Source organism: Microcebus murinus, unplaced genomic scaffold, assembly GCF_040939455.1.
Source record: "Microcebus murinus isolate Inina unplaced genomic scaffold, M.murinus_Inina_mat1.0 scaf013_hap2_Mmur4.0, whole genome shotgun sequence".
Classification (NCBI taxonomy): Eukaryota; Metazoa; Chordata; class Mammalia; order Primates; family Cheirogaleidae; genus Microcebus; species Microcebus murinus.
In genome coordinates, this window is record NW_027438959.1 from 366,933 (window position 1) to 386,697 (window position 19,765).

At 63.1% G+C, this 19,765-nt stretch overlaps 5 non-coding genes across 5 annotated transcripts; all 5 read left to right on the forward strand.

Moving 5' to 3' along the window:
- Positions 1–2,101: 2,101 nt before the first annotated feature.
- On the forward strand, positions 2,102–2,220 carry LOC142867078 (5S ribosomal RNA). Its single transcript, XR_012916809.1, has one exon. It is a non-coding gene; the product is annotated as a 5S ribosomal RNA (ribosomal RNA).
- Positions 2,221–6,005: 3,785 nt separating this feature from the next.
- Positions 6,006–6,124, forward strand: LOC142867080 (5S ribosomal RNA). Its single transcript, XR_012916811.1, has one exon. It is a non-coding gene; the product is annotated as a 5S ribosomal RNA (ribosomal RNA).
- Positions 6,125–9,909: 3,785 nt separating this feature from the next.
- LOC142867081 (5S ribosomal RNA) lies at positions 9,910–10,028 on the forward strand. The gene has a single exon (XR_012916812.1). It is a non-coding gene; the product is annotated as a 5S ribosomal RNA (ribosomal RNA).
- A 3,784-nt stretch (positions 10,029–13,812) lies between these two features.
- On the forward strand, positions 13,813–13,931 carry LOC142867082 (5S ribosomal RNA). The gene has a single exon (XR_012916813.1). It is a non-coding gene; the product is annotated as a 5S ribosomal RNA (ribosomal RNA).
- A 3,783-nt stretch (positions 13,932–17,714) lies between these two features.
- Positions 17,715–17,833, forward strand: LOC142867083 (5S ribosomal RNA). The gene has a single exon (XR_012916814.1). It is a non-coding gene; the product is annotated as a 5S ribosomal RNA (ribosomal RNA).
- Positions 17,834–19,765: the final 1,932 nt, after the last annotated feature.

Here is a 19,765-nt window from a genome sequence, read left to right on the forward strand (position 1 = left end):
AGCAGTCTCCAGCAGCCGTCCCTAAGTCGCGTGAGTGCGGGGGACGCGCCCCCGCTGTGCCGCGGGGGCCCAGCCTGGTGTCTTCCCTGAGGCCCTGCGGCTGCCGGCTGGGCTGCCGCTCCCCGCAAGGGGAGAGCCGCGGAGGTGGGGACCGCCTCCTGATGGGGACGTACACGCAGCTCTCCACGTCGGATTCCGGGGCTCTCTGTCCTGCCCGAAGGCCCAGCTGGCCTGCGGGTCCTTAGAGTGGCAAAAACCTCCGAAAACTGAGACTGAGGGTCCGGTGGGTGTCTGCACTTTTGTGCTGGGCACCCCAGGGAGGCCCGGGGGCTGGCTGGACAACGTGGTCTGCTGGGCGGTGGTGGGGGGGTTGGAGGAGCAACTGATGCCCTTTGCACTTTGGGTAGCAAGAGTCTGAGGTGTCTCTGAGCCCTGTGCCCTGTGGGGGCGGGGCGGGGGTGAGGAGGAGGAGGAGGAGGAGGAGGTGGGAAGGGCCGGGGCCTGCAGTCCTGTTCCCGGGGTGGCACGGCAAGTGGCTTCTTCCACAGGCTGCTTGGCCTGGGCTCCCTGCACCTGGGCCTTTGGAGGACCGGCCCTGTGCTTGCCAACACTTCCTGCAGGGACCCAGAGCTGGGAGGTGGCATCTCTCAGCCCTGGGTCGGGCAGAGCCCCAGCGGGCCATGCCCACAACCTCTCTCAGCACCGGTCCCCCAGAAGGCTCCTTTGGGACCAGGATTCTCTTGCGGTGACTCTTTAAGGTCTGGCCCCTGGATGGAGGGGCACCAGGAGTAGAGGAGCAGGAAGGGGAAGGGGGTGGCCATGCGAGGGGACACTTTGAGGCCAAGTCCCAGCTTCAGCCTGATCCTCCTGGGAACCCTGCTCTGAGACAAGGAGCCGGGCTTCGCATTCCCACAGCAGCCAGTCGTGGGCTGAGGACACCTGGGGCGTTGGGAACTCCCTGGCTTCTCCTGGGTTTAACGTCTAGAGCTGCTTGTGAATCGCGCCGCCACACACACCCGAGCGCAGGTGTCTTCCGCACAGACTGCGGGCCTCGCTCTTCTGAATGCCGCTAGCTCGCCACCCACCCACGGGTGAACCTGGTCAGGGTGCTTTCTCTCAGGGGCAGACTCTTTTCCGGGCGGGCTACCGGTGTCTCTGTTTGCTCGTTTCTTTCTTCCATTTCGGGACAGTCTTCCTTGCTGGGTGTGGAAATCTCCTATGCCTTCCCTCGCCTATTCTGTCAGCTTTAAAATTCTCTTTCAGTTGCCACCCTCACAGATGGATTAGGAAACTCTTTCCGGTGCACTCATTAGTGAAATGACCTCCAGGAAGCTGGAATCCAATATCTAATGGCCGATTTTTAGCGAGTCCACACGCCAGGGTGGTCGGGGTCCAATGCAGCCCCGGCCAGGCCCAGGCCCCTTGGACTGGGCCACAGGAGGACACGGAGGAGGGTCCCGGCCCCCACGAAGCGGTGCCGGCAGTTCTCCACGGGCTTGGGCGTTTTCCAGAGGTAGGAGATGGAGGGGACTGATTTCTTCAGCGCCCCCCAAACCACGCCACCCCACCCCACCCATGGGACACATCCCCAGAGAGAGACGCCCCATACACTGGCTGTGCCCCAGCCCTGGCCCGGGGGAATAGGCGGCAGCCCACCCACAGGGCGAGGGGGGGGGCGCAGCTGAAAGGGGTTGTGGGGGAGGGCGGCCCCTGGCTGGGGTCAAAGGGCGAGCGTCCCGCGCCTGCGCAGTCAGCGGCAGCGACGCGCTGGGGGTGGGCAGCGGGTAGGTGAAGGAGGCCGGGCGAGGAGACGAGGGGGGCTGGGAGGGCTCCACCTTGGCGAGTCCAGCCGTGGAGGCGCATCTTGTGTGAGTGTGAGTGAGTGTGAGTGTGTGTGTGTGTGTATAGAGAGACAGCCCCCCACCCCGCCCCGCCCCGCCCCGCCCCGCCCATCACCCCCGTCCCTGGGAGCCAGCGGGACCCGGCCGGCGAACTCAACCAGCCCGGCCCGGCCCGGCGCGGGGCCTGGGGCGGGAGGCGGCGGCGGGGAAGCCCAGAGAGGCTCGGCTTCTCGAGCGGGGCAGGGGCGCCCTCCGCCGCCGTCTAGGGCCACACCACCCTGAACGCCCCCGATCTCGTCTGGTCTCGGAAGCTAAGCAGGGTCGGGCCTGGTTAGTACTTGGATGGGAGACCGCCTGGGAATACCGGGTGCCACAGGCTGCTGCTTTTTTTTTTTTTTTTCTTGCCTCTTGTTCTGTCCCCTTTCTGGGAGCGCGGCGGCGGCCCGGGGTGGGGGTCACCCCCACCCTCAGCGCCCGCGCGGTGCCTGGCGCCCCAGCCCGCACCGTGGGGCCTCCTCTTGTCCCAAGCCTCGACACCGCCGCCACGCGGCAGCATGCGTGGCATCTGGACTGTCAGGTCTCAGACCAAAGGTCTGCTCTGTGGGAACCGACACGCTGGAGGAAACCTTGAGAGTCTGAGAGGGGAGGGAGTTCCAGAAGAAGGCCAGGATGTCATTTTGAGGGAGTATGTGACCAGAACTCGTCCCGTTGATTTTGGGGTTCTATGGGCTACACGCAGGAAACTTTGGTGGTGGCACCTGATGTTGGGGGATCCGGAGTCACACCCAGACCTGCTCCACAGGCCTCCTTTTACTTTTCTCTTCGGATTCATTATTTTTAAAAAGTGTCTCTTACCTCTAGGATTGCATTTTCTTTTCTCTCTCTTTTCAAGCAGATGATGGGAGTACAAGTATTCAGGTGACATGTGTTGCCCGTGCCGCCCTCCCCCCTGTGTTCTTTTTTTTTTTTTTTTTTTTGAGACAGAGTCTCGTTTTGCTGCCCAGGCTAGAGTGAGTGCCATGGCGTCAGCCTAGCTCACAGCAACCTCAATCTCCGGGCTCAAGCAATCCTGCTGCCTCAGCCTCCCGAGTAGTTGGGACTACAGGCATGCACCACCACGCCCGGCTGTGTTTTTCTATATATATTAGTTGGCCAATTAATTTCTTTCTATTTTTAGTAGAGACGGGGTCTCGCTCTTGCTCAGGCTGGTTTCGAACTCCTGACCTGGAGCAATCCGCCCGCCTCGGCCTCCCAGAGAGCTAGGATTACAGGCGTGAGCCACCGCGCCCGGCCCCCCCTGTGTTCTTATTCATATACCTCTCATGTTGTTCCAGCGTATTGTGGGGGTACCAATGTTAAGGTCGGGTGCCTTGCCCTCTCCAAGCCTCCCCCCTCGGGTCAGAGCTTCAAGTGCGCCCATCCCCCAGTCGGTGCGCACCCACCCCATGCCTAATGGATGTGTATGCCCCTCCCCTCCCCCCACCCGCCCGACACCCACCCGATGAAGGTGATTCCTCTCTGTCCACTTAGGCGTCCATCCGTTCGTACCAATTTGCTGGTGAGCGCGCTCACGTGGTGCTCGTGTGTCCATTCTTGGGATACTTGGTTTACTGGAACGGGTTCCAGCTCTGGCCAGGAGAACACGAGAGGCGCCCTCTCACCGCTGCTCCTCACAGCCGAATGGCACTCCGTGGTGTCCACGCGCCACATTTTATTGATGCACTCCTGGATGGATGGGCACTCGGGTCGCTTCCACGTCTTTGGGATTGTGAATTGTGCCCTAACTGTAACCCTAACCCTTACCCAGCCCGTCTCCTCTGCCCCTGCCTGACGCACTCCTCCCCGGCCAGGCCCGTCACTGTCCTGGGCCCCCGCCTGACCGGCTCCTCCCCGCCCGGCCGGTCACCGTCCTCTGCCCCTGCCTGACACGCTCCTTCCCGCCCGGCCTCTCACCGTCCTCGGCCCCTGCCTGACCGGCTCCTCCGTCGCCTGGGCCTTCCAAGGGCTTGGTGTGGATGCTGCTTCCAGGAAGCCCTCCAGAAACCCGGCAGCAGGGTGGCCGCAGCAGTCTCCAGCAGCCGTCCCTAAGTCGCGTGAGTGCGGGGGACGCGCCCCCGCTGTGCCGCGGGGGCCCAGCCTGGTGTCTTCCCTGAGGCCCTGCGGCTGCCGGCTGGGCTGCCGCTCCCCGCAAGGGGAGAGCCGCGGAGGTGGGGACCGCCTCCTGATGGGGACGTACACGCAGCTCTCCACGTCGGATTCCGGGGCTCTCTGTCCTGCCCGAAGGCCCAGCTGGCCTGCGGGTCCTTAGAGTGGCAAAAACCTCCGAAAACTGAGACTGAGGGTCCGGTGGGTGTCTGCACTTTTGTGCTGGGCACCCCAGGGAGGCCCGGGGGCTGGCTGGACAACGTGGTCTGCTGGGCGGTGGTGGGGGGGTTGGAGGAGCAACTGATGCCCTTTGCACTTTGGGTAGCAAGAGTCTGAGGTGTCTCTGAGCCCTGTGCCCTGTGGGGGCGGGGCGGGGGGGAGGAGGAGGAGGAGGAGGAGGAGGTGGGAAGGGCCGGGGCCTGCAGTCCTGTTCCCGGGGTGGCACGGCAAGTGGCTTCTTCCACAGGCTGCTTGGCCTGGGCTCCCTGCACCTGGGCCTTTGGAGGACCGGCCCTGTGCTTGCCAACACTTCCTGCAGGGACCCAGAGCTGGGAGGTGGCATCTCTCAGCCCTGGGTCGGGCAGAGCCCCAGCGGGCCATGCCCACAACCTCTCTCAGCACCGGTCCCCCAGAAGGCTCCTTTGGGACCAGGATTCTCTTGCGGTGACTCTTTAAGGTCTGGCCCCTGGATGGAGGGGCACCAGGAGTAGAGGAGCAGGAAGGGGAAGGGGGTGGCCATGCGAGGGGACACTTTGAGGCCAAGTCCCAGCTTCAGCCTGATCCTCCTGGGAACCCCGCTCTGAGACAAGGAGCCGGGCTTCGCATTCCCACAGCAGCCAGTCGTGGGCTGAGGACACCTGGGGCGTTGGGAACTCCCTGGCTTCTCCTGGGTTTAACGTCTAGAGCTGCTTGGGAATCGCGCCGCCACACACACCCGAGCGCAGGTGTCTTCCGCACAGACTGCGGGCCTCGCTCTTCTGAATGCCGCTAGCTCGCCACCCACCCACGGGTGAACCTGGTCAGGGTGCTTTCTCTCAGGGGCAGACTCTTTTCCGGGCGGGCTACCGGTGTCTCTGTTTGCTCGTTTCTTTCTTCCATTTCGGGACAGTCTTCCTTGCTGGGTGTGGAAATCTCCTATGCCTTCCCTCGCCTATTCTGTCAGCTTTAAAATTCTCTTTCAGTTGCCACCCTCACAGATGGATTAGGAAACTCTTTCCGGTGCACTCATTAGTGAAATGACCTCCAGGAAGCTGGAATCCAATATCTAATGGCCGATTTTTAGCGAGTCCACACGCCAGGGTGGTCGGGGTCCAATGCAGCCCCGGCCAGGCCCAGGCCCCTTGGACTGGGCCACAGGAGGACACGGAGGAGGGTCCCGGCCCCCACGAAGCGGTGCCGGCAGTTCTCCACGGGCTTGGGCGTTTTCCAGAGGTAGGAGATGGAGGGGACTGATTTCTTCAGCGCCCCCCAAACCACGCCACCCCACCCCACCCATGGGACACATCCCCAGAGAGAGACGCCCCATACACTGGCTGTGCCCCAGCCCTGGCCCGGGGGAATAGGCGGCAGCCCACCCACAGGGCGAGGGGGGGGGCGCAGCTGAAAGGGGTTGTGGGGGAGGGCGGCCCCTGGCTGGGGTCAAAGGGCGAGCGTCCCGCGCCTGCGCAGTCAGCGGCAGCGACGCGCTGGGGGTGGGCAGCGGGTAGGTGAAGGAGGCCGGGCGAGGAGACGAGGGGGGCTGGGAGGGCTCCACCTTGGCGAGTCCAGCCGTGGAGGCGCATCTTGTGTGAGTGTGAGTGAGTGTGAGTGTGTGTGTGTGTGTATAGAGAGACAGCCCCCCACCCCGCCCCGCCCCGCCCCGCCCCGCCCATCACCCCCGTCCCTGGGAGCCAGCGGGACCCGGCCGGCGAACTCAACCAGCCCGGCCCGGCCCGGCGCGGGGCCTGGGGCGGGAGGCGGCGGCGGGGAAGCCCAGAGAGGCTCGGCTTCTCGAGCGGGGCAGGGGCGCCCTCCGCCGCCGTCTAGGGCCACACCACCCTGAACGCCCCCGATCTCGTCTGGTCTCGGAAGCTAAGCAGGGTCGGGCCTGGTTAGTACTTGGATGGGAGACCGCCTGGGAATACCGGGTGCCACAGGCTGCTGCTTTTTTTTTTTTTTTTTCTTGCCTCTTGTTCTGTCCCCTTTCTGGGAGCGCGGCGGCGGCCCGGGGTGGGGGTCACCCCCACCCTCAGCGCCCGCGCGGTGCCTGGCGCCCCAGCCCGCACCGTGGGGCCTCCTCTTGTCCCAAGCCTCGACACCGCCGCCACGCGGCAGCATGCGTGGCATCTGGACTGTCAGGTCTCAGACCAAAGGTCTGCTCTGTGGGAACCGACACGCTGGAGGAAACCTTGAGAGTCTGAGAGGGGAGGGAGTTCCAGAAGAAGGCCAGGATGTCATTTTGAGGGAGTATGTGACCAGAACTCGTCCCGTTGATTTTGGGGTTCTATGGGCTACACGCAGGAAACTTTGGTGGTGGCACCTGATGTTGGGGGATCCGGAGTCACACCCAGACCTGCTCCACAGGCCTCCTTTTACTTTTCTCTTCGGATTCATTATTTTTAAAAAGTGTCTCTTACCTCTAGGATTGCATTTTCTTTTCTCTCTCTTTTCAAGCAGATGATGGGAGTACAAGTATTCAGGTGACATGTGTTGCCCGTGCCGCCCTCCCCCCTGTGTTCTTTTTTTTTTTTTTTTTTTGAGACAGAGTCTCGTTTTGCTGCCCAGGCTAGAGTGAGTGCCATGGCGTCAGCCTAGCTCACAGCAACCTCAATCTCCGGGCTCAAGCAATCCTGCTGCCTCAGCCTCCCGAGTAGTTGGGACTACAGGCATGCACCACCACGCCCGGCTGTGTTTTTCTATATATATTAGTTGGCCAATTAATTTCTTTCTATTTTTAGTAGAGACGGGGTCTCGCTCTTGCTCAGGCTGGTTTCGAACTCCTGACCTGGAGCAATCCGCCCGCCTCGGCCTCCCAGAGAGCTAGGATTACAGGCGTGAGCCACCGCGCCCGGCCCCCCCTGTGTTCTTATTCATATACCTCTCATGTTGTTCCAGCGTATTGTGGGGGTACCAATGTTAAGGTCGGGTGCCTTGCCCTCTCCAAGCCTCCCCCCTCGGGTCAGAGCTTCAAGTGCGCCCATCCCCCAGTCGGTGCGCACCCACCCCATGCCTAATGGATGTGTATGCCCCTCCCCTCCCCCCACCCGCCCGACACCCACCCGATGAAGGTGATTCCTCTCTGTCCACTTAGGCGTCCATCCGTTCGTACCAATTTGCTGGTGAGCGCGCTCACGTGGTGCTCGTGTGTCCATTCTTGGGATACTTGGTTTACTGGAACGGGTTCCAGCTCTGGCCAGGAGAACACGAGAGGCGCCCTCTCACCGCTGCTCCTCACAGCCGAATGGCACTCCGTGGTGTCCACGCGCCACATTTTATTGATGCACTCCTGGATGGATGGGCACTCGGGTCGCTTCCACGTCTTTGGGATTGTGAATTGTGCCCTAACTGTAACCCTAACCCTTACCCAGCCCGTCTCCTCTGCCCCTGCCTGACGCACTCCTCCCCGGCCAGGCCCGTCACTGTCCTGGGCCCCCGCCTGACCGGCTCCTCCCCGCCCGGCCGGTCACCGTCCTCTGCCCCTGCCTGACACGCTCCTTCCCGCCCGGCCTCTCACCGTCCTCGGCCCCTGCCTGACCGGCTCCTCCGTCGCCTGGGCCTTCCAAGGGCTTGGTGTGGATGCTGCTTCCAGGAAGCCCTCCAGAAACCCGGCAGCAGGGTGGCCGCAGCAGTCTCCAGCAGCCGTCCCTAAGTCGCGTGAGTGCGGGGGACGCGCCCCCGCTGTGCCGCGGGGGCCCAGCCTGGTGTCTTCCCTGAGGCCCTGCGGCTGCCGGCTGGGCTGCCGCTCCCCGCAAGGGGAGAGCCGCGGAGGTGGGGACCGCCTCCTGATGGGGACGTACACGCAGCTCTCCACGTCGGATTCCGGGGCTCTCTGTCCTGCCCGAAGGCCCAGCTGGCCTGCGGGTCCTTAGAGTGGCAAAAACCTCCGAAAACTGAGACTGAGGGTCCGGTGGGTGTCTGCACTTTTGTGCTGGGCACCCCAGGGAGGCCCGGGGGCTGGCTGGACAACGTGGTCTGCTGGGCGGTGGTGGGGGGGTTGGAGGAGCAACTGATGCCCTTTGCACTTTGGGTAGCAAGAGTCTGAGGTGTCTCTGAGCCCTGTGCCCTGTGGGGGCGGGGCGGGGGGGAGGAGGAGGAGGAGGAGGAGGAGGTGGGAAGGGCCGGGGCCTGCAGTCCTGTTCCCGGGGTGGCACGGCAAGTGGCTTCTTCCACAGGCTGCTTGGCCTGGGCTCCCTGCACCTGGGCCTTTGGAGGACCGGCCCTGTGCTTGCCAACACTTCCTGCAGGGACCCAGAGCTGGGAGGTGGCATCTCTCAGCCCTGGGTCGGGCAGAGCCCCAGCGGGCCATGCCCACAACCTCTCTCAGCACCGGTCCCCCAGAAGGCTCCTTTGGGACCAGGATTCTCTTGCGGTGACTCTTTAAGGTCTGGCCCCTGGATGGAGGGGCACCAGGAGTAGAGGAGCAGGAAGGGGAAGGGGGTGGCCATGCGAGGGGACACTTTGAGGCCAAGTCCCAGCTTCAGCCTGATCCTCCTGGGAACCCCGCTCTGAGACAAGGAGCCGGGCTTCGCATTCCCACAGCAGCCAGTCGTGGGCTGAGGACACCTGGGGCGTTGGGAACTCCCTGGCTTCTCCTGGGTTTAACGTCTAGAGCTGCTTGGGAATCGCGCCGCCACACACACCCGAGCGCAGGTGTCTTCCGCACAGACTGCGGGCCTCGCTCTTCTGAATGCCGCTAGCTCGCCACCCACCCACGGGTGAACCTGGTCAGGGTGCTTTCTCTCAGGGGCAGACTCTTTTCCGGGCGGGCTACCGGTGTCTCTGTTTGCTCGTTTCTTTCTTCCATTTCGGGACAGTCTTCCTTGCTGGGTGTGGAAATCTCCTATGCCTTCCCTCGCCTATTCTGTCAGCTTTAAAATTCTCTTTCAGTTGCCACCCTCACAGATGGATTAGGAAACTCTTTCCGGTGCACTCATTAGTGAAATGACCTCCAGGAAGCTGGAATCCAATATCTAATGGCCGATTTTTAGCGAGTCCACACGCCAGGGTGGTCGGGGTCCAATGCAGCCCCGGCCAGGCCCAGGCCCCTTGGACTGGGCCACAGGAGGACACGGAGGAGGGTCCCGGCCCCCACGAAGCGGTGCCGGCAGTTCTCCACGGGCTTGGGCGTTTTCCAGAGGTAGGAGATGGAGGGGACTGATTTCTTCAGCGCCCCCCAAACCACGCCACCCCACCCCACCCATGGGACACATCCCCAGAGAGAGACGCCCCATACACTGGCTGTGCCCCAGCCCTGGCCCGGGGGAATAGGCGGCAGCCCACCCACAGGGCGAGGGGGGGGGCGCAGCTGAAAGGGGTTGTGGGGGAGGGCGGCCCCTGGCTGGGGTCAAAGGGCGAGCGTCCCGCGCCTGCGCAGTCAGCGGCAGCGACGCGCTGGGGGTGGGCAGCGGGTAGGTGAAGGAGGCCGGGCGAGGAGACGAGGGGGGCTGGGAGGGCTCCACCTTGGCGAGTCCAGCCGTGGAGGCGCATCTTGTGTGAGTGTGAGTGAGTGTGAGTGTGTGTGTGTGTGTATAGAGAGACAGCCCCCCACCCCGCCCCGCCCCGCCCCGCCCCGCCCATCACCCCCGTCCCTGGGAGCCAGCGGGACCCGGCCGGCGAACTCAACCAGCCCGGCCCGGCCCGGCGCGGGGCCTGGGGCGGGAGGCGGCGGCGGGGAAGCCCAGAGAGGCTCGGCTTCTCGAGCGGGGCAGGGGCGCCCTCCGCCGCCGTCTAGGGCCACACCACCCTGAACGCCCCCGATCTCGTCTGGTCTCGGAAGCTAAGCAGGGTCGGGCCTGGTTAGTACTTGGATGGGAGACCGCCTGGGAATACCGGGTGCCACAGGCTGCTGCTTTTTTTTTTTTTTTTCTTGCCTCTTGTTCTGTCCCCTTTCTGGGAGCGCGGCGGCGGCCCGGGGTGGGGGTCACCCCCACCCTCAGCGCCCGCGCGGTGCCTGGCGCCCCAGCCCGCACCGTGGGGCCTCCTCTTGTCCCAAGCCTCGACACCGCCGCCACGCGGCAGCATGCGTGGCATCTGGACTGTCAGGTCTCAGACCAAAGGTCTGCTCTGTGGGAACCGACACGCTGGAGGAAACCTTGAGAGTCTGAGAGGGGAGGGAGTTCCAGAAGAAGGCCAGGATGTCATTTTGAGGGAGTATGTGACCAGAACTCGTCCCGTTGATTTTGGGGTTCTATGGGCTACACGCAGGAAACTTTGGTGGTGGCACCTGATGTTGGGGGATCCGGAGTCACACCCAGACCTGCTCCACAGGCCTCCTTTTACTTTTCTCTTCGGATTCATTATTTTTAAAAAGTGTCTCTTACCTCTAGGATTGCATTTTCTTTTCTCTCTCTTTTCAAGCAGATGATGGGAGTACAAGTATTCAGGTGACATGTGTTGCCCGTGCCGCCCTCCCCCCTGTGTTCTTTTTTTTTTTTTTTTTTTGAGACAGAGTCTCGTTTTGCTGCCCAGGCTAGAGTGAGTGTCATGGCGTCAGCCTAGCTCACAGCAACCTCAATCTCCGGGCTCAAGCAATCCTGCTGCCTCAGCCTCCCGAGTAGTTGGGACTACAGGCATGCACCACCACGCCCGGCTGTGTTTTTCTATATATATTAGTTGGCCAATTAATTTCTTTCTATTTTTAGTAGAGACGGGGTCTCGCTCTTGCTCAGGCTGGTTTCGAACTCCTGACCTGGAGCAATCCGCCCGCCTCGGCCTCCCAGAGAGCTAGGATTACAGGCGTGAGCCACCGCGCCCGGCCCCCCCTGTGTTCTTATTCATATACCTCTCATGTTGTTCCAGCGTATTGTGGGGGTACCAATGTTAAGGTCGGGTGCCTTGCCCTCTCCAAGCCTCCCCCCTCGGGTCAGAGCTTCAAGTGCGCCCATCCCCCAGTCGGTGCGCACCCACCCCATGCCTAATGGATGTGTATGCCCCTCCCCTCCCCCCACCCGCCCGACACCCACCCGATGAAGGTGATTCCTCTCTGTCCACTTAGGCATCCATCCGTTCGTACCAATTTGCTGGTGAGCGCGCTCACGTGGTGCTCGTGTGTCCATTCTTGGGATACTTGGTTTACTGGAACGGGTTCCAGCTCTGGCCAGGAGAACACGAGAGGCGCCCTCTCACCGCTGCTCCTCACAGCCGAATGGCACTCCGTGGTGTCCACGCGCCACATTTTATTGATGCACTCCTGGATGGATGGGCACTCGGGTCGCTTCCACGTCTTTGGGATTGTGAATTGTGCCCTAACTGTAACCCTAACCCTTACCCAGCCCGTCTCCTCTGCCCCTGCCTGACGCACTCCTCCCCGGCCAGGCCCGTCACTGTCCTGGGCCCCCGCCTGACCGGCTCCTCCCCGCCCGGCCGGTCACCGTCCTCTGCCCCTGCCTGACACGCTCCTTCCCGCCCGGCCTCTCACCGTCCTCGGCCCCTGCCTGACCGGCTCCTCCGTCGCCTGGGCCTTCCAAGGGCTTGGTGTGGATGCTGCTTCCAGGAAGCCCTCCAGAAACCCGGCAGCAGGGTGGCCGCAGCAGTCTCCAGCAGCCGTCCCTAAGTCGCGTGAGTGCGGGGGACGCGCCCCCGCTGTGCCGCGGGGGCCCAGCCTGGTGTCTTCCCTGAGGCCCTGCGGCTGCCGGCTGGGCTGCCGCTCCCCGCAAGGGGAGAGCCGCGGAGGTGGGGACCGCCTCCTGATGGGGACGTACACGCAGCTCTCCACGTCGGATTCCGGGGCTCTCTGTCCTGCCCGAAGGCCCAGCTGGCCTGCGGGTCCTTAGAGTGGCAAAAACCTCCGAAAACTGAGACTGAGGGTCCGGTGGGTGTCTGCACTTTTGTGCTGGGCACCCCAGGGAGGCCCGGGGGCTGGCTGGACAACGTGGTCTGCTGGGCGGTGGTGGGGGGGTTGGAGGAGCAACTGATGCCCTTTGCACTTTGGGTAGCAAGAGTCTGAGGTGTCTCTGAGCCCTGTGCCCTGTGGGGGCGGGGCGGGGGGGAGGAGGAGGAGGAGGAGGAGGAGGTGGGAAGGGCCGGGGCCTGCAGTCCTGTTCCCGGGGTGGCACGGCAAGTGGCTTCTTCCACAGGCTGCTTGGCCTGGGCTCCCTGCACCTGGGCCTTTGGAGGACCGGCCCTGTGCTTGCCAACACTTCCTGCAGGGACCCAGAGCTGGGAGGTGGCATCTCTCAGCCCTGGGTCGGGCAGAGCCCCAGCGGGCCATGCCCACAACCTCTCTCAGCACCGGTCCCCCAGAAGGCTCCTTTGGGACCAGGATTCTCTTGCGGTGACTCTTTAAGGTCTGGCCCCTGGATGGAGGGGCACCAGGAGTAGAGGAGCAGGAAGGGGAAGGGGGTGGCCATGCGAGGGGACACTTTGAGGCCAAGTCCCAGCTTCAGCCTGATCCTCCTGGGAACCCCGCTCTGAGACAAGGAGCCGGGCTTCGCATTCCCACAGCAGCCAGTCGTGGGCTGAGGACACCTGGGGCGTTGGGAACTCCCTGGCTTCTCCTGGGTTTAACGTCTAGAGCTGCTTGGGAATCGCGCCGCCACACACACCCGAGCGCAGGTGTCTTCCGCACAGACTGCGGGCCTCGCTCTTCTGAATGCCGCTAGCTCGCCACCCACCCACGGGTGAACCTGGTCAGGGTGCTTTCTCTCAGGGGCAGACTCTTTTCCGGGCGGGCTACCGGTGTCTCTGTTTGCTCGTTTCTTTCTTCCATTTCGGGACAGTCTTCCTTGCTGGGTGTGGAAATCTCCTATGCCTTCCCTCGCCTATTCTGTCAGCTTTAAAATTCTCTTTCAGTTGCCACCCTCACAGATGGATTAGGAAACTCTTTCCGGTGCACTCATTAGTGAAATGACCTCCAGGAAGCTGGAATCCAATATCTAATGGCCGATTTTTAGCGAGTCCACACGCCAGGGTGGTCGGGGTCCAATGCAGCCCCGGCCAGGCCCAGGCCCCTTGGACTGGGCCACAGGAGGACACGGAGGAGGGTCCCGGCCCCCACGAAGCGGTGCCGGCAGTTCTCCACGGGCTTGGGCGTTTTCCAGAGGTAGGAGATGGAGGGGACTGATTTCTTCAGCGCCCCCCAAACCACGCCACCCCACCCCACCCATGGGACACATCCCCAGAGAGAGACGCCCCATACACTGGCTGTGCCCCAGCCCTGGCCCGGGGGAATAGGCGGCAGCCCACCCACAGGGCGAGGGGGGGGGCGCAGCTGAAAGGGGTTGTGGGGGAGGGCGGCCCCTGGCTGGGGTCAAAGGGCGAGCGTCCCGCACCTGCGCAGTCAGCGGCAGCGACGCGCTGGGGGTGGGCAGCGGGTAGGTGAAGGAGGCCGGGCGAGGAGACGAGGGGGGCTGGGAGGGCTCCACCTTGGCGAGTCCAGCCGTGGAGGCGCATCTTGTGTGAGTGTGAGTGAGTGTGAGTGTGTGTGTGTGTGTATAGAGAGACAGCCCCCCACCCCGCCCCGCCCCGCCCCGCCCCGCCCATCACCCCCGTCCCTGGGAGCCAGCGGGACCCGGCCGGCGAACTCAACCAGCCCGGCCCGGCCCGGCGCGGGGCCTGGGGCGGGAGGCGGCGGCGGGGAAGCCCAGAGAGGCTCGGCTTCTCGAGCGGGGCAGGGGCGCCCTCCGCCGCCGTCTAGGGCCACACCACCCTGAACGCCCCCGATCTCGTCTGGTCTCGGAAGCTAAGCAGGGTCGGGCCTGGTTAGTACTTGGATGGGAGACCGCCTGGGAATACCGGGTGCCACAGGCTGCTGCTTTTTTTTTTTTTTTTCTTGCCTCTTGTTCTGTCCCCTTTCTGGGAGCGCGGCGGCGGCCCGGGGTGGGGGTCACCCCCACCCTCAGCGCCCGCGCGGTGCCTGGCGCCCCAGCCCGCACCGTGGGGCCTCCTCTTGTCCCAAGCCTCGACACCGCCGCCACGCGGCAGCATGCGTGGCATCTGGACTGTCAGGTCTCAGACCAAAGGTCTGCTCTGTGGGAACCGACACGCTGGAGGAAACCTTGAGAGTCTGAGAGGGGAGGGAGTTCCAGAAGAAGGCCAGGATGTCATTTTGAGGGAGTATGTGACCAGAACTCGTCCCGTTGATTTTGGGGTTCTATGGGCTACACGCAGGAAACTTTGGTGGTGGCACCTGATGTTGGGGGATCCGGAGTCACACCCAGACCTGCTCCACAGGCCTCCTTTTACTTTTCTCTTCGGATTCATTATTTTTAAAAAGTGTCTCTTACCTCTAGGATTGCATTTTCTTTTCTCTCTCTTTTCAAGCAGATGATGGGAGTACAAGTATTCAGGTGACATGTGTTGCCCGTGCCGCCCTCCCCCCTGTGTTCTTTTTTTTTTTTTTTTTTGAGACAGAGTCTCGTTTTGCTGCCCAGGCTAGAGTGAGTGCCATGGCGTCAGCCTAGCTCACAGCAACCTCAATCTCCGGGCTCAAGCAATCCTGCTGCCTCAGCCTCCCGAGTAGTTGGGACTACAGGCATGCACCACCACGCCCGGCTGTGTTTTTCTATATATATTAGTTGGCCAATTAATTTCTTTCTATTTTTAGTAGAGACGGGGTCTCGCTCTTGCTCAGGCTGGTTTCGAACTCCTGACCTGGAGCAATCCGCCCGCCTCGGCCTCCCAGAGAGCTAGGATTACAGGCGTGAGCCACCGCGCCCGGCCCCCCCTGTGTTCTTATTCATATACCTCTCATGTTGTTCCAGCGTATTGTGGGGGTACCAATGTTAAGGTCGGGTGCCTTGCCCTCTCCAAGCCTCCCCCCTCGGGTCAGAGCTTCAAGTGCGCCCATCCCCCAGTCGGTGCGCACCCACCCCATGCCTAATGGATGTGTATGCCCCTCCCCTCCCCCCACCCGCCCGACACCCACCCGATGAAGGTGATTCCTCTCTGTCCACTTAGGCATCCATCCGTTCGTACCAATTTGCTGGTGAGCGCGCTCACGTGGTGCTCGTGTGTCCATTCTTGGGATACTTGGTTTACTGGAACGGGTTCCAGCTCTGGCCAGGAGAACACGAGAGGCGCCCTCTCACCGCTGCTCCTCACAGCCGAATGGCACTCCGTGGTGTCCACGCGCCACATTTTATTGATGCACTCCTGGATGGATGGGCACTCGGGTCGCTTCCACGTCTTTGGGATTGTGAATTGTGCCCTAACTGTAACCCTAACCCTTACCCAGCCCGTCTCCTCTGCCCCTGCCTGACGCACTCCTCCCCGGCCAGGCCCGTCACTGTCCTGGGCCCCCGCCTGACCGGCTCCTCCCCGCCCGGCCGGTCACCGTCCTCTGCCCCTGCCTGACACGCTCCTTCCCGCCCGGCCTCTCACCGTCCTCGGCCCCTGCCTGACCGGCTCCTCCGTCGCCTGGGCCTTCCAAGGGCTTGGTGTGGATGCTGCTTCCAGGAAGCCCTCCAGAAACCCGGCAGCAGGGTGGCCGCAGCAGTCTCCAGCAGCCGTCCCTAAGTCGCGTGAGTGCGGGGGACGCGCCCCCGCTGTGCCGCGGGGGCCCAGCCTGGTGTCTTCCCTGAGGCCCTGCGGCTGCCGGCTGGGCTGCCGCTCCCCGCAAGGGGAGAGCCGCGGAGGTGGGGACCGCCTCCTGATGGGGACGTACACGCAGCTCTCCACGTCGGATTCCGGGGCTCTCTGTCCTGCCCGAAGGCCCAGCTGGCCTGCGGGTCCTTAGAGTGGCAAAAACCTCCGAAAACTGAGACTGAGGGTCCGGTGGGTGTCTGCACTTTTGTGCTGGGCACCCCAGGGAGGCCCGGGGGCTGGCTGGACAACGTGGTCTGCTGGGCGGTGGTGGGGGGGTTGGAGGAGCAACTGATGCCCTTTGCACTTTGGGTAGCAAGAGTCTGAGGTGTCTCTGAGCCCTGTGCCCTGTGGGGGCGGGGCGGGGGGGAGGAGGAGGAGGAGGAGGAGGAGGTGGGAAGGGCCGGGGCCTGCAGTCCTGTTCCCGGGGTGGCACGGCAAGTGGCTTCTTCCACAGGCTGCTTGGCCTGGGCTCCCTGCACCTGGGCCTTTGGAGGACCGGCCCTGTGCTTGCCAACACTTCCTGCAGGGACCCAGAGCTGGGAGGTGGCATCTCTCAGCCCTGGGTCGGGCAGAGCCCCAGCGGGCCATGCCCACAACCTCTCTCAGCACCGGTCCCCCAGAAGGCTCCTTTGGGACCAGGATTCTCTTGCGGTGACTCTTTAAGGTCTGGCCCCTGGATGGAGGGGCACCAGGAGTAGAGGAGCAGGAAGGGGAAGGGGGTGGCCATGCGAGGGGACACTTTGAGGCCAAGTCCCAGCTTCAGCCTGATCCTCCTGGGAACCCCGCTCTGAGACAAGGAGCCGGGCTTCGCATTCCCACAGCAGCCAGTCGTGGGCTGAGGACACCTGGGGCGTTGGGAACTCCCTGGCTTCTCCTGGGTTTAACGTCTAGAGCTGCTTGGGAATCGCGCCGCCACACACACCCGAGCGCAGGTGTCTTCCGCACAGACTGCGGGCCTCGCTCTTCTGAATGCCGCTAGCTCGCCACCCACCCACGGGTGAACCTGGTCAGGGTGCTTTCTCTCAGGGGCAGACTCTTTTCCGGGCGGGCTACCGGTGTCTCTGTTTGCTCGTTTCTTTCTTCCATTTCGGGACAGTCTTCCTTGCTGGGTGTGGAAATCTCCTATGCCTTCCCTCGCCTATTCTGTCAGCTTTAAAATTCTCTTTCAGTTGCCACCCTCACAGATGGATTAGGAAACTCTTTCCGGTGCACTCATTAGTGAAATGACCTCCAGGAAGCTGGAATCCAATATCTAATGGCCGATTTTTAGCGAGTCCACACGCCAGGGTGGTCGGGGTCCAATGCAGCCCCGGCCAGGCCCAGGCCCCTTGGACTGGGCCACAGGAGGACACGGAGGAGGGTCCCGGCCCCCACGAAGCGGTGCCGGCAGTTCTCCACGGGCTTGGGCGTTTTCCAGAGGTAGGAGATGGAGGGGACTGATTTCTTCAGCGCCCCCCAAACCACGCCACCCCACCCCACCCATGGGACACATCCCCAGAGAGAGACGCCCCATACACTGGCTGTGCCCCAGCCCTGGCCCGGGGGAATAGGCGGCAGCCCACCCACAGGGCGAGGGGGGGGGCGCAGCTGAAAGGGGTTGTGGGGGAGGGCGGCCCCTGGCTGGGGTCAAAGGGCGAGCGTCCCGCGCCTGCGCAGTCAGCGGCAGCGACGCGCTGGGGGTGGGCAGCGGGTAGGTGAAGGAGGCCGGGCGAGGAGACGAGGGGGGCTGGGAGGGCTCCACCTTGGCGAGTCCAGCCGTGGAGGCGCATCTTGTGTGAGTGTGAGTGAGTGTGAGTGTGTGTGTGTGTGTATAGAGAGACAGCCCCCCACCCCGCCCCGCCCCGCCCCGCCCCGCCCATCACCCCCGTCCCTGGGAGCCAGCGGGACCCGGCCGGCGAACTCAACCAGCCCGGCCCGGCCCGGCGCGGGGCCTGGGGCGGGAGGCGGCGGCGGGGAAGCCCAGAGAGGCTCGGCTTCTCGAGCGGGGCAGGGGCGCCCTCCGCCGCCGTCTAGGGCCACACCACCCTGAACGCCCCCGATCTCGTCTGGTCTCGGAAGCTAAGCAGGGTCGGGCCTGGTTAGTACTTGGATGGGAGACCGCCTGGGAATACCGGGTGCCACAGGCTGCTGCTTTTTTTTTTTTTTTTCTTGCCTCTTGTTCTGTCCCCTTTCTGGGAGCGCGGCGGCGGCCCGGGGTGGGGGTCACCCCCACCCTCAGCGCCCGCGCGGTGCCTGGCGCCCCAGCCCGCACCGTGGGGCCTCCTCTTGTCCCAAGCCTCGACACCGCCGCCACGCGGCAGCATGCGTGGCATCTGGACTGTCAGGTCTCAGACCAAAGGTCTGCTCTGTGGGAACCGACACGCTGGAGGAAACCTTGAGAGTCTGAGAGGGGAGGGAGTTCCAGAAGAAGGCCAGGATGTCATTTTGAGGGAGTATGTGACCAGAACTCGTCCCGTTGATTTTGGGGTTCTATGGGCTACACGCAGGAAACTTTGGTGGTGGCACCTGATGTTGGGGGATCCGGAGTCACACCCAGACCTGCTCCACAGGCCTCCTTTTACTTTTCTCTTCGGATTCATTATTTTTAAAAAGTGTCTCTTACCTCTAGGATTGCATTTTCTTTTCTCTCTCTTTTCAAGCAGATGATGGGAGTACAAGTATTCAGGTGACATGTGTTGCCCGTGCCGCCCTCCCCCCTGTGTTCTTTTTTTTTTTTTTTTTTTGAGACAGAGTCTCGTTTTGCTGCCCAGGCTAGAGTGAGTGCCATGGCGTCAGCCTAGCTCACAGCAACCTCAATCTCCGGGCTCAAGCAATCCTGCTGCCTCAGCCTCCCGAGTAGTTGGGACTACAGGCATGCACCACCACGCCCGGCTGTGTTTTTCTATATATATTAGTTGGCCAATTAATTTCTTTCTATTTTTAGTAGAGACGGGGTCTCGCTCTTGCTCAGGCTGGTTTCGAACTCCTGACCTGGAGCAATCCGCCCGCCTCGGCCTCCCAGAGAGCTAGGATTACAGGCGTGAGCCACCGCGCCCGGCCCCCCCTGTGTTCTTATTCATATACCTCTCATGTTGTTCCAGCGTATTGTGGGGGTACCAATGTTAAGGTCGGGTGCCTTGCCCTCTCCAAGCCTCCCCCCTCGGGTCAGAGCTTCAAGTGCGCCCATCCCCCAGTCGGTGCGCACCCACCCCATGCCTAATGGATGTGTATGCCCCTCCCCTCCCCCCACCCGCCCGACACCCACCCGATGAAGGTGATTCCTCTCTGTCCACTTAGGCGTCCATCCGTTTGTACCAATTTGCTGGTGAGCGCGCTCACGTGGTGCTCGTGTGTCCATTCTTGGGATACTTGGTTTACTGGAACGGGTTCCAGCTCTGGCCAGGAGAACACGAGAGGCGCCCTCTCACCGCTGCTCCTCACAGCCGAATGGCACTCCGTGGTGTCCACGCGCCACATTTTATTGATGCACTCCTGGATGGATGGGCACTCGGGTCGCTTCCACGTCTTTGGGATTGTGAATTGTGCCCTAACTGTAACCCTAACCCTTACCCAGCCCGTCTCCTCTGCCCCTGCCTGACGCACTCCTCCCCGGCCAGGCCCGTCACTGTCCTGGGCCCCCGCCTGACCGGCTCCTCCCCGCCCGGCCGGTCACCGTCCTCTGCCCCTGCCTGACACGCTCCTTCCCGCCCGGCCTCTCACCGTCCTCGGCCCCTGCCTGACCGGCTCCTCCGTCGCCTGGGCCTTCCAAGGGCTTGGTGTGGATGCTGCTTCCAGGAAGCCCTCCAGAAACCCGGCAGCAGGGTGGCCGCAGCAGTCTCCAGCAGCCGTCCCTAAGTCGCGTGAGTGCGGGGGACGCGCCCCCGCTGTGCCGCGGGGGCCCAGCCTGGTGTCTTCCCTGAGGCCCTGCGGCTGCCGGCTGGGCTGCCGCTCCCCGCAAGGGGAGAGCCGCGGAGGTGGGGACCGCCTCCTGATGGGGACGTACACGCAGCTCTCCACGTCGGATTCCGGGGCTCTCTGTCCTGCCCGAAGGCCCAGCTGGCCTGCGGGTCCTTAGAGTG